This window comes from Cyrtonyx montezumae, unplaced genomic scaffold (genome assembly GCF_038088225.1).
Source record: "Cyrtonyx montezumae isolate F1298 unplaced genomic scaffold, pur_monq_1.0 scaffold_8, whole genome shotgun sequence".
NCBI lineage: Eukaryota > Metazoa > Chordata > Aves > Galliformes > Odontophoridae > Cyrtonyx > Cyrtonyx montezumae.
In genome coordinates, this window is record NW_027072089.1 from 10,440,104 (window position 1) to 10,453,302 (window position 13,199).

Below are 13,199 nucleotides of genomic sequence, written 5' to 3' on the forward strand. Positions count from 1 at the left end.
CAGAACTGTAACTACTGAATTCACTTCTATTGCATATATATGCTCAGGAAAAAATGGTCATATTGTTTCTAGGGTTAAACTCGGTCTTAATCTCTTTATAAATACATATTTTTAGGGTTAAATTCTATTATCAAAATTTACACTGCTAGAAAACCTTTCTTAGCTGGGGGCTTCTGCAATGTTTTGTTCGTAAACTAGCATGAATTAAGCATAAAATTACATTATTTGCCTGTACGGATTAATTGTCAAGTCCTAATGTCCAAAGTGACACTGACCCATGTGTCACTGGCTGTGTATGCACAGGGCAGAGCGTCTGAGAGCATGTAAGAACAGAAGGATTTAATACACTTCCTATATGAGGCAACCAGTCAGAATGCCTCCTCCCCGATCCTTTACATACAGGGGTTTCTGTTTCGGTTTGGTTTGTTTTCTTTTCCTGAGTACTACATGTAGAAACAGTTTTTCTTTCACAACTCCACATGCACTGAGACATCATGGCTTGTGCTGCTGAATTTGCCTTCTTTGCCAGAGCAGCATTACAGACCTGGTTTAACGACTTAACAAAGTGTGCAAAAAGAATCACAGAATCATAAGGGACCTTTAAGATCACGGAGTTCCAGCCCCCTGCTCTAGGCAGGGACACCTCCGTCCAGACCAGGCTGCTCACAGCCCCATCCAGCCTGGCCTTGAGCTTCCAGGGAGAGGGCATCCACAACCTCGCAGGGTAACATATTCCTGTCTATCACCACCCTCACAGAATGAATGAGTATGGATCTGTGTCTCTGGCACTACCAAGAATCCCTTTTTTGCTGCCAGTTTTTTTGAGCGTGTGTTATTAGACAGGCAATATTGTGTGCTTGTCAGCTGGGTACGATACCTTCTGTAACACCCTTCCCTGTACCTGCCCCCCCTCCCACCACCAAATCCTTCTATTAATCCACAGTAGGAAAGGCAGAGTGCTTCACACATTACAAATTAAATAAGAATAAAATGTTAAAATGGTCAAATAAATTCAGAGCATTTCAGAGCAGATCCTGGAAATTTGCCCTAGGAATTGATGTTCAGTATTTTTACAGTTTTGAGCATTTGTTTCTGTTCTGTCAGAGTTCTTGGCCTTACTTCATGGCAGCTCTGTATCCATCTGCTCACAGAAAACAGTGCCTCTCCTACAGCAGGAGTCAGTGCAGCTGCATTTTTACAAAAGTTCCAGAAAGATGTCTCTGGTTGAGAGAGAGAAATAGAAATGATTCTGATATGTTGCATGGAGCACATGGAAGGCCAGATGCTGCGATCAGAGCAGTTTATCTGACCTCAGCCATGCTTTGTGGTATACAGCTGCGAACGGAAAAACAAAATGTAGACAAAATGTTGTATTTTTACCTCATTAATGACACTTTTCCTTTTGAAGACACAATTACACAGCAGCTGTACACCTAGAGCTTTACTCTATGTGTTGTTTTTCATAGCTAATGGAAATAATTAGCCATTACACCCATGTTTTTTTTCTGCTTGAAAGGTAATGCGTGGCTGCGTGCAGTGAGCTGCATGGCTGGAAGGCAAGGCCTGGCGTATTGAATGAAATGTACATGACACACGGCCTTGTAGAATTTGTACTGCTTGTTTGGTGAAAGAGAAATGTGGAGAAAATCAGAATTACAGAGGGCATACGTGATCATCTAGTCCAACCATCCTCCTATCACTATCCCTACCCAACTACTACTAAATCAAATCCCTTAGCATCAGAATTATGCTGGAAAATAGACCTGGCCATGGCAGAAAAGGTGGTCATGGAATATCCTCCCTGGCAGAGGAAATCCTAACACAGTTCCCATGGACCATGAGTTTTCAGAAATCAAATTGCTGAACATTGAATCTGATCAGCAAAAAGAGAGCTCTGAAGGTTAGCTGTGCATGATGAGGAGGTGCTGGGAAGAAGAGAGTGGCACGATTTTATCTTGTATAAATACAGCATGAGGGACTTGAGGACAGTACAAAAGAAAGGCCAGAGCTGTGACCTATCTAGCCTTTTTCTTCCAGAGAAACCCAAGCCTTGGTATAAATGGTCATAAATTTGGTAGATTTGATGAAGAAGTTTTGTCTGACGTTATGCAATGAGCTGCAGCACTGAAGCTGGAAGAGCAGTCAGCTTCACTTCCTCTGCTGCTAACGAGAGAAGTAAGCTCATTCAAAGGCATTTCAGCTCTTTGGTTTATAATGATCTAGAGATGCCTTGGGTAGAATTCCTCTCAGCTGACTGCCATCTAAAAGCCTACTTTATGTAAACTACACAGCTGTCTTTAGACAGGTAGAGCACCTCCAGAGGTGCCAGAGAATACAACCTCTCAGTGCCTATGCAAGGAACATGGGTGGTTCCCAGCCCTTCATTTGACTTAAGCTGGGTGAGGGAAGTGTAGCAGGGAGGGCAGAATAGTGCAGAATCCAACAGTGAGGTAAGAAATGGCCCTGTAAAGTTTGTGTGAGCGCTGAAATTAGACTGAAAAGATTATTTGCATGTTCTTGGAGATGGATCCCACATTAACCTTCTTAACTACAAGTGATACAGAGCACAGAAATTCTGTTTTATGTACCAGTTTTATAGATTAAAATGGAGGCACTGAAAATTGTAAGTTGTAGATGCGTATATTACGAAGATTTACTGTGTACCTTTGATACTGAAAAAAGCATCCAAACCAGTGTCCTGTTGTGAAAACACCACAGCCTGTCCTTTTTTCTCTCAGATTTATTAATGTACTGTTGCTATGTGAAGGGTTTTTATTGATTTTTCCTACAGGATGGCCTTAATCTAGGAAAAAAGTGTAATCAGCATTCTACTCTTTTGGGTTAATCAAGACTTTAATGGGAGAAGTCATGAGCATGCAATCCAGAGCTCTGGATTCACTGTCTGTGAAATGTCAGCCAGTAATTCTTGTACCTGAAGTAACTCATAGTTTTCAGAAATAAATTCAGCTTTTGAACATCATTCTGAGGACAAAATAGGTGTTTTCAGAATTTAATGCTTGATGTCTGAACAAGGTTTTACTTCTAATTAGCAAACTCCTTGGAGCTTCCTAAGTCCATATCCAAGTCTAACATTGGCTTTAATTAGAGCTACCTCAAATATTTAACACCGCATGAACTTCATATAGCTCCACGTTCCGCTGCAACATTTGTGTTTAAGAAATGTTCATGAAAACCATTGTTCCAGTTTTAATTGACATTGATTTCCTAAAACGCCACTGGAACTTGTGATTTAAATGTAAAACCAGCTTAATAATGACAACTTCAGCTGAGTATCTCCTTTAGACTTGGAATAAATGAAACCCTCGGGATACTTGCAAGTATGAAAATAAAAGGTCACTCAAATCTGTTTGAGAAATTTTGCACAGCCTGAAAGCTAAATTCTTCTGTGATAGGCAAACATCATATCCCATAGCAAAATTATATTTCAGCATTCTCATTTGATCATTTTATAAGCCCATGCAGCACAGACACTGAAAGTGTGCTGCCAGCTAGCCCCGGGATGCTTGGTGGCCTGGCCAGAAGATGGCAGACGTGTTTTGTGGGATGAAGGAAAGTGTGCCAAGCAGATAAGTGTTCTGGAGAATGAAGTAATCATGGTCAAGACTCAAGTTAACATTGTTTTAATTAGCTGTGTAATGGTTAAACTATAATATATCAAAGGATGACAGGATTTGTACATCTGCATGTGTACAAGGGCCCCACCAGCACTGCCGGTTTGGGACATACTTCTGAGCAATGCAATACAGTGCTGGGCTTGCCTGTGCTGCTTTTATTGTCAGTCTCTGTAACAGAAATCCTAAGGAAGCCATGGCAGAATCACACCATTAGGCTGCAACTGTGTCAAACTCCATCCAAGCCACTGTTCACCAGGGTAGAATAAGCCTTGTTACAGAACTGGAGCCATAGCCATGTGAGAAATTGCTCCTAGTGAGGAATCCACGAGTCTAAAGGAAGAATTTGGTCAATTTGGATGGAGATTAAAAGGCTCCAGATGTTTCCCACTGCCACTGACAATCTTTTTGGAGAGGGTTACATGCATTTTAACTATTACCTTCAAACACTAAGCCACAGTGATGACTGTATATACTGGCACAGCGGTGTGCTATGGCAGTATTCCTAGCACTCAAACTGGAATCATCAGACCTGATCATCAGACCTGATCACATTCTCATACAGACCCACAGAGAGCTGATGTCCTGTGGAAAGGGGTGGCCAGCAGGAAAAGGGAGGTGATTGTCCCCCTCTACCCAGCTCTTGTGAGGCTCCATCTGGAATACTGCATCCAGCCCTGGGGTCCCTAGCACAAGAAAGACACAGAGCTCTTGGAACAGGTCAAGAGGAGGGCCACCAAAGAGAGCTGGAGCACCTCTCCTGTGAGGAAAGGTTGAGGGAACTGGGATTGTTTAGCATGGAGAAGAAAAGGCTCCATGGAGACCTCAATGGGGCCTTCCAGTACTTGAAGGGACTGTATAAACAGGAAGGGGGATGACTGTTTACACAGGTTGATAGTGATAGGACAAGGGGGAATGGTTTTAAACTAAGACAGAGGAAATTCAGGTTAGATATTAGGAGGAAGTTTTTCACTCAGAAGTTGGTGATGCACTGCAACAGGTTGCTCAGAGAATTTGTGCATGCCCCATCCTTGGAGGCATTCCAGGCAAGGCTGGATGTGGCTCTGGGCAGCCTGCTCTAGTGGTTGGTGACCCTGCCCACGACAGGGGGGTTGAAACTAGATGAACTTTGAGGTCCTTTTCTACCCAGGCTGTTCTGTGATTCTATGAAAGTCATCTGTCATTTCTAGTGTGATCTGAAGGACTGATGCTGTACAAAAACTCCAGTATATACTTTAATTTCAGAGCTAAAGAGGAGTGAAAGATTTTGGGGAAAAAGACCAACAAAAATAAAATATACCACAAAGAAGGGAAAGGGCTTTTTTCCATACATTTTTGTGACGACTAAGAGTTCATTGGTGTGATCTCCATATGTGAGCAGCTGGGATTGTCATGGAAAAAAAATGAAACAAAAGCCTTAGACTGGAAAAGACCACTAAAATCATCTGGTTCAACCATAGGCCCAGCACCACCATGTCCTCTAATGTCCCTTTACCAGTAGAATTTTTTTTCTTGGGGTGGGGGTGGTTTAATCCAATGGTGATTGAAAACTGCATCACCTTTGAGGGCAGGACAGAAATAAGATGGCAAAAAATACAATGAAGGATCATTCCATTGGTATCACAGAACATTTTCAGACTAGAAAGGCAGCTCAGCACTGAGATGGACTTCCACATGAGGTGTGGAAATTCTGCCATTGATGCTTTCTAACAGCAGGGTATAGAAATACCTAAAAGGAACAGTCTTGGATTTTTACCCTGGAATAGCAAGAATGTGGATAGTTGGCATTACTTTCAGTTAACTCAGCATGTTGATATTACCAATACCAGCATATGGTGATGAACTGAATCAAAATGACTATGCACATTCATTTTAATAATTTGTCTCAGTGTGTTAAGTGAATATTCATAATATTTACATAGAAAATGATGGAGTCTTTATAACATTTGCATTGTGCTGCTATAATGTATTACACTGCAGTAAGCTTCATGGCATCATTTCATGATGAACTGAAATGGAAAACAGATCCTGCTGGAAAAAAAAAAACTGGAAGGAATTCAGTTTTCCCTTTTACAGGCTGGACAGTTCCTTGGTCCATCTCAGTGTTTCCACACAACCATGTGCCAGCTGTGCTTTTGAAGAAATGTTCTTGGAATCGCAGCCTCAGATTATTCATCAGTTTTACATCAGTTTTCCCCAGATGCAAGAAGTCTGCAGCTACTACAGCAAACATATTTGTCTGGTATGGCAGTCCTTATACAAGGATCTTCATTTGTACTGTGGATGAAAAAATATGCCCTGTCCTCCCGTTTGAGCCAAACCCTTGGTCCTTACCCAGAGTCTGATTAAACAGGACTTGCTGCTACCGATGAGCGCTATGGGAAACCTTTTCAAGCTGCAGTGGATAATGCCAGGAGCAGCTCTGGCTCCTGAATGCCCCCTCCTGCTGCTCCTAGGTGCCTTGGCACTGTGTCTGCAGTGCTGCTGTATGAGTCACAGTGTCCCCGGTCAAACATCCCCAAAATCCTTCCAAACAGGGGATGATGCAGAGCATTTGCACTGGCTTTAGCAGGATTTTAATCAGATCATCTGGGTGTGCTCTCTTACTCAGTTTGAACTATCTGACCTCTGTACTGCTGGGGAAACTGCTGAGGAAGAGGATGGGATCGTGCACAGAACCTCACGGAGCCATGGTACACATTCTCTGAAAACAGTTACACTATTTATCATCACCTCTATCTCAAAAGCTCGTGATTCACATATGGTGGTGATTGTTACTATAGATGCTAACAGCCTCCATACATTTTCCATTCTCTTTGCTTGTTCCTGGCAACACGAATAAAGCGTGAGTTGAAAACATAAAACAGTTATAAAGAGAAGAATATATGGACTTTATGCAGATGAATTATTTATATAAAACAAAATAATCTCCATCACAGCTGGAACAGTAACAGTTGAAGCATTTCCTCAAGAAAATTAACTGGAAGGAATACTGATGTCAGAACAGTACTTAAAACACCTGTAACCCCTTTTGGCTAAACTCTGCATGGGAAAAAAATGTGTTTTATGGTCTGACGGGCTCATACTTACACATGAATGCTGTTAGTGATCATGGGAGGATGGGAAAGAAGCCGTGGAAAGAGCCTGGGTATACTGGAGCTCTTACAGTTATGTATCTGCCTACGAGGGTCTTTTATGCCAGGACCACCTATACTGTTGGTAGATTATCTCATGTTTGCTCTTCATTCTCAGAGCCATTTAAAACCACTCGTTCTTGTTCCTGCCAAGTTACACTGCTGAAGTTAATCGATATTCCCTCTCTGTTAAGATTATTGTCTCAGCAACTGGCGTTAATATACTCTGTTTTTACCTTTTCCTCTTTCAGATTTTGTGCATCAGACTAGCACTCATTTACTTCATCTATTTTGAAATGGAACTGCTTTGGGCTGTGTGGCCAAATGATCAGCTCTGGTTTTGCTGTTGAATTCAGTGGAATTAAAGAAACTTATTTAAACTAGTTGAGTCCATGGCAAAAAGTGTATAGAGATTTGGCATCACATCTGTTTAATGACATAAAGCTGAGTAGAACTATCTGAATCATTTCTAAGCATTTTTCTTCAACTCTTGAGAGAAAATGTGAAGTACAATGTCATTTAACTCATTTTCTGCAGCAGCATTTCATTAATAACATAAATAGTAATTTGAGTCCCATTCTATTTCAGCAATGCTGCGGATGTGTTACAAGGTCTGTAATAGTGCACGTTCAGCTCGTTTCAGATGGAAGTTACCTGTGGGCAGTTCACCTCTGCCAGTGGCAGTTCAGCCACAGACAGATGGGTAGGATTTGTAGCTCCCGTATTTGAAACAACGCCCAAGAGGAGTTTATAGACTGATTACATGATCTGAACATTACAGTGATAGATACCAGGCATTACTTAATTGTAAACAAATATTTGTGTAAGAGAAGATGATTTTCTTACCTGTAGTGGTAGTTCTGAGCCTTTCAGTGGTTGTGCTGATGGAAGCATTTAATGTTTCAGGAGATTCCCTAGTTTTCAGCTTAATCACTGCTCCAAGCTGTCCTGTTGTGCTCTTTGGTCCTGCCATCCATCAGCTGCCTCCATCCCGGTTGTCACTCCAGTCACTACGAGATCTGAGGCAGCTTTTTTAAAGGAAGAAGGAATCAAAGACATATGTATTTGATGTCTGTATGCAATAAAAGATCAGAAAGCATTTCCTTCCATAATTCCCATACAGCACTCAGTTCTTCTTTCTCCGTGATAATATACTTTTAAAATATGTACTGTGTGTAATGCATCTTTCTTTAAAATCCAAGGTGCATGTTGTGAACTATCTGACAACTAAGACAGTCTGGCTGGGACAGAAGTGTTAACCAATAACATACAGGGAATATTCCTGGGTTGGACTAGGGGGATTAAGGAGCATGAGCTGATTATGCTAATTTTCTTCATCTCTTAATATCTTTAGACTGCTTCATTGAAGTTGAAAGAAATACTCCCAGTGATTTATGTGGAGAGACGTTTCATCCTTCATTTCCAAGGAAGACATCTGCTTTATATGGTAAGTATCCACACATGGTAAATATGGATTTGTTCTCTTCTCAGCCAAACACTTCTGCCCATGGGCAAGAATTCAGAATACAGCAGAAAACGTGTAACACAGATTGCTATGAAGTTTAATACACTGGTACCTCCTAGCACCAAACACTAGCAGCCTTCACTTATATGCTGGAGAATCAAAGTGTGTCATTTGCTCTCCTTCTGCACAGTTCCTCATTCAGGCTATATTCAAACTCATCTAGTTCTCACATTATTTAAGCAATTAGCAGTATGAAATCTCTTGTTCTCACTTCCCTCTCCCTGAAAAGTAACATTCCAGCAGATAAGCCCATTAAGCTCCTGTTCTGGGACACATTATCATCTCCGCTGCCATGGTCAAAGCAAGGAACAATTTTCTGTCTCCTAAATGTCCCTCGCTTCTGTGTGTGCTCCGACATCATTAGAGATGATAAATAAGGTAATAAAGCAAGCTGAACTGTAAGCAGGAAGAGAAGGAAAACTCTTTCCTTAGCTATTAGTCCTCTTTAATCTTCACTTAAGTGAATCAGGAAGATTGGCTTACGCAAGCAGCTATAGGAAGAGGTGGGAGCCAGCAGGTTTTTAAGATTCATTTAATTCATTGTGGTCTATCAAAAGTGATTATTTGGCCTCTCCTAATCACTTTAAGATGATAAATTCCCATGGCTGAGTGCAAAGTAAAAAAATATAAAATTTTGGCTTCTTGAAAGAATGAGAACTTTGCAACTCAGTTCACTGGGGGATGTTTTGTGTTAGTTCCTCCTATTCCTACTGCTCATTTTATCCGATGGAGCCAGTTCCGTGCCAGCACGTACTTCTTGGCAAGGTGCTTTCCCTGGCAGAGGATCTGGGCTGCAGCTGCAGCTCTGCTACCTCCTGGTGGGCATGTGTTCCATGTCACCTGATGGATTTCAGAGTCCTCTCCTGCAAGAACTGTTGATTGGCCTGGATTACTGACATAAGAGAAAGCCAAACTTTCACTGAAGCTTTACTGGCAATTAAAATAAAACAAAGGCAGAGGAACATGCGCAGAGGGAGCTGGGATCTGGGGCTGCCAACCAATGACATCACCTGCTTGCGGATGTGTGCTGTGTGCATGGTGCTCTCCAGCTGTACTGCATGCCTGGGCTTTGCTGGCAGAGGATACAAAAGTGTCTGACAGACGTGTCATTAACTGTGTCTACACTGATCTGTAGGATTGCTTCTGAAGAGTTGGAATGACCTGCTCTCACTGTCACCTCCACATGTACCCACACCAGTTTTGGCATCTCTTTAGCCCTTCCTTATTCCTGCCAATCACTGGAGTCCTGGCTCGAGATCTGAACAGTGTCAGGCTGTGATCCTGCCTGCTCTGATGTCTCTGCTGCCCACCTAGGGTCAGAGCAGAAGCCATTGTAAGCAGCAGCTTCAGCCTCCTGGGACGGCTGAATGGTGTGGTCTTTCAGCATTGTACCCCAGCTAACCTCAGCTTACTGTGGATAATGTCACTGCAGAGTATTGCATGGAAGCTTTCCCCATAGCACAGTTATTATCCAAAGTAATGCAACTTAAATTTAAGTTCCCATTTTTCTTTTCCATACATGGGCATAAAACCACTTGAGTAGAAATAATGAATTAGTATTAAGTGCCATGTGTTTATATTACTTTTAAGCCATCTGAGCTGCCAGTACTATATCACTGACTTTGACACTGGAAATTCGTGATAGAAGAAGAGATCTGGAGAGAATTAATTTAGTAGGTGATACACCTACTAAATATTGAGGAGCACAATCCACCAATTCAGAGTCTATAAAGCTGAATATCCACAGCAAAGTTTGAGAAAACTGCTTTCTTTTCTTTCCCCACAAGGGTCTCCTAAAAACAGACCGGTGCTAAGATAAAACCAGCCTCAGTTCGTGATGTAATCAAAATTCCTCTTTTGGGTTTAAATTTATTTGAGGTGCTAATTAATCTTTCTGTGGCATCAGAAACGGGATCTCAACAATTGGATTTGTATGGAGTCTTTCTGATTCTGATGAGTCTAGAACAAATCTGGCAGTGATAGTCCACCATTAGAATAGATCCCAAGACAAGGGAATGTGGAGGACAGCAAGTCTGAATCCGTCGTGTGGTCCAACAGTATGCTTCTTCATAATAATGGACCAAATCTGCATCCAGGCATACTACTCCTTTCAGCACACAATGCTCAGTAAAGCAGTTATCTCAAATTTCAAAGTGCTTGAAGACAGTTAATGGTGAAGATGCCACGAACCTACACAGGAAAAGTACTGACAGTAGGTTTCACTCCCTCTTACATCTCCCCTCCTCCAGAACTTGCAAAAAATAACACAGAATGTCAAGTGCGATATCCAAATAATTCAAGGGTAGTTTGAAGTTCCTAAAATATTTGTAGCCGTGAAGAACTTCAATTTTGTAACTCACTGTCTGCGTATGTATCTGGCTGACCACACAACCAATTGAAATGTATTCCTGAATCCAGCTGTTTCTCCTGGTGCTGCAGGCCAGAACCCTGAGTGCTGGTCACCATGCTGTGCTGGTTGAGCTTCTTCTCTAAGTTCTCTAATGAGACCTGAATTTTGAGAATGAAAAGACAAAGGAATTGGGATAGCTACTGGAAGAAGGAAAATCACACAGGGCTTCCTTTGTGGCTGTGATGTAAGAATAAGCGCGTTGATTTTAATGAAGATGACGGTGAAAAGGAAGCATTCCAAAAAAGAAGGAAGCAAATGCCACCCAGTTTAGAGAGTGTGGGTGGTAGGAAGCACAGCAACACCCATAGTCACAGATGAAAGGAGTGAGGGGACAGGCACGTGAAGAGAGGAACTGAGTTCAGTAACTCTTGTCCTGCACCTGTGGCAGAGTGGTGTCCCTCTGGGGTCTATCCTGGACCAGTGCTCTTCAGAATCTTTTTCAGTGGCCTGGATAGTGAGATCAAGTGCACCCACAGCGAGTTTGCAGACGACACCAAGCTGAGTGTGCAGTTGGCACAACAGAAAGAAGGGGTGCCATGCAGAGGGACCTGGACAAGCTTGAAAAATGGGCCCACACAGAGCTAATGAGATTCAACAAGGCCAAGTGCAAGGTGTTGTGCTCGGGTCAGGGCAATTCCAGATACATGTACAGACTGACAGAACTCCTTGAGAGCAGTCTTGCTGAGAAGCTCTTGGGAGTCCTGGTGAATTAAAAACTTGACGTGAGCCAGCAGTGTGCACTTGCAGCCTGGAAGGGCTTTTGAATTCATGTAACTGATTTTTTATTTAAATTACTTATTTTTGCAAGTTCATGAAATGATGCAGACTTTTACATACGCTACTTCAAATGCTTTCATGAAGAGAGGGAAGTTTTGGTAATCTAATGTAGTTTTCATCTGAAATTTGAGGAAAGCACAGGGACTAGTCGGTTTGGAAATGAAATTCTACAGGCAGTTCATTGTATCTGAGCCTGTGATTCCCTTGGCTGCAGTGAAATGCCAACATCAGTATGCAGCAGCTGCTGCTCCCTGTAGAATAATGCAGAGTTCTCCAACATCTGTGGAGGAAAAGGTCTTCAGAGCTTTGTGGTCTACAAATCACCATCACATGATCACACAAAAATAACCCAGTGGAAAATCTCTATTAAGAACCAAGAATGTATGTTCTTTCTTTCCAGAATCTCCTTCATTTTTATTACAGGCATAACAAATGTCAGGTAGAGGAAATTTTTAAAGTAAATGGGGAAAAGAAGAAGAGGGGAATTTCCAAACTTTCTGCCAGCAAAATGTCTGGCTGAGAGCACTACTGTACGGCATGCAGTTGCATTTATTAGCCTTGCCCATAGATAAGCATTTTCTTTGGAGATGGCTGACAGCTTTTAACACGGTGATTTTCAAGAACGCTCAAGGAAGCTGCTCCTCCTTTGCTTGCATCCATCCCTTGCTGGGGATCAATTTGCTTGCATCAATCCAGGATTGATTTTGTATATTCCACAAAGCAAAACTCAGCCTGACGATCCTGAAAATGAGCGAAATGATTAAAACGCATTCCTCCACATCAGCCTTTCCCCCAAAGCTCTCCTGTTCGTTTTTCTTTCTAACTGGGCTCAGCAAGGAGCTGCGCTTTAACCTCACCACAGTTGCGAGGAAAGCCGTGCTGAGCAGAGCTGGATCACTGCCTGGAGATGGGCTTTAGATCTAAATTTGCTGCAGGATTCTGTGGAACCAGCTGAGAGGAGTATCTTAGCACACACAGATTTTGTGTAGCTAATGGCTGCACTTAGCCTGCACAGAGCTCTTCAGCATGGCTGGAATTAATGTTGCCCTTTCTAAGGATGATGGAGATGTCTTTGTGCTGATTGATCTTTTTTTTTTAGGAAGTATTTTAATTGGTAGATATATAAATGGATAGAAGGAGATAAGCAGAGTTCATCAATATTCAGCATTAACATAAATATCTTGATGCATAGTTTCAAGCACACTTTAGTGAATGGAATACTCTAAAGGCTGCCCAAATCTTGGCATAGTATGTTTGTTGTTACATTTCTGTTTGTTGCCAAAGAGAGATGGTGGCCCCCAGCAGGCTCAGCAGAGGCTATCGCAGAGCTGAGACTCCAGGGTAAATGCAATTGCTGCTAACAACTTCTAAACACTTGCTGCACACTGGGTAGGTGCTTTCTCAATTTTAAACTTACTTGGAGCTAATGTGTAGACAAAGCTTCAAGTGGCTTTGATTTTTAGATTTTTTTTTATATCCACTCTTACAAGGCTTTAAAGCCAATTCAAGATGCTTGAAACATCACCTACGGAGGGACTTCAATGCTTCTAAAAGCAGAACTAGCTAAAGTACTTCCAAAGCTGGCTGTTGGGAACCAAGAGAGTAAGTGTCAAATGCAGTGCATGAGCTTGGGCAGGTCTTACCTCAGTGATTTGCTATTGGTGTCTTCACTATTTAAAATAAAGTGGAAGTACCTCCTTATCTTGAGAATTAATTCACTG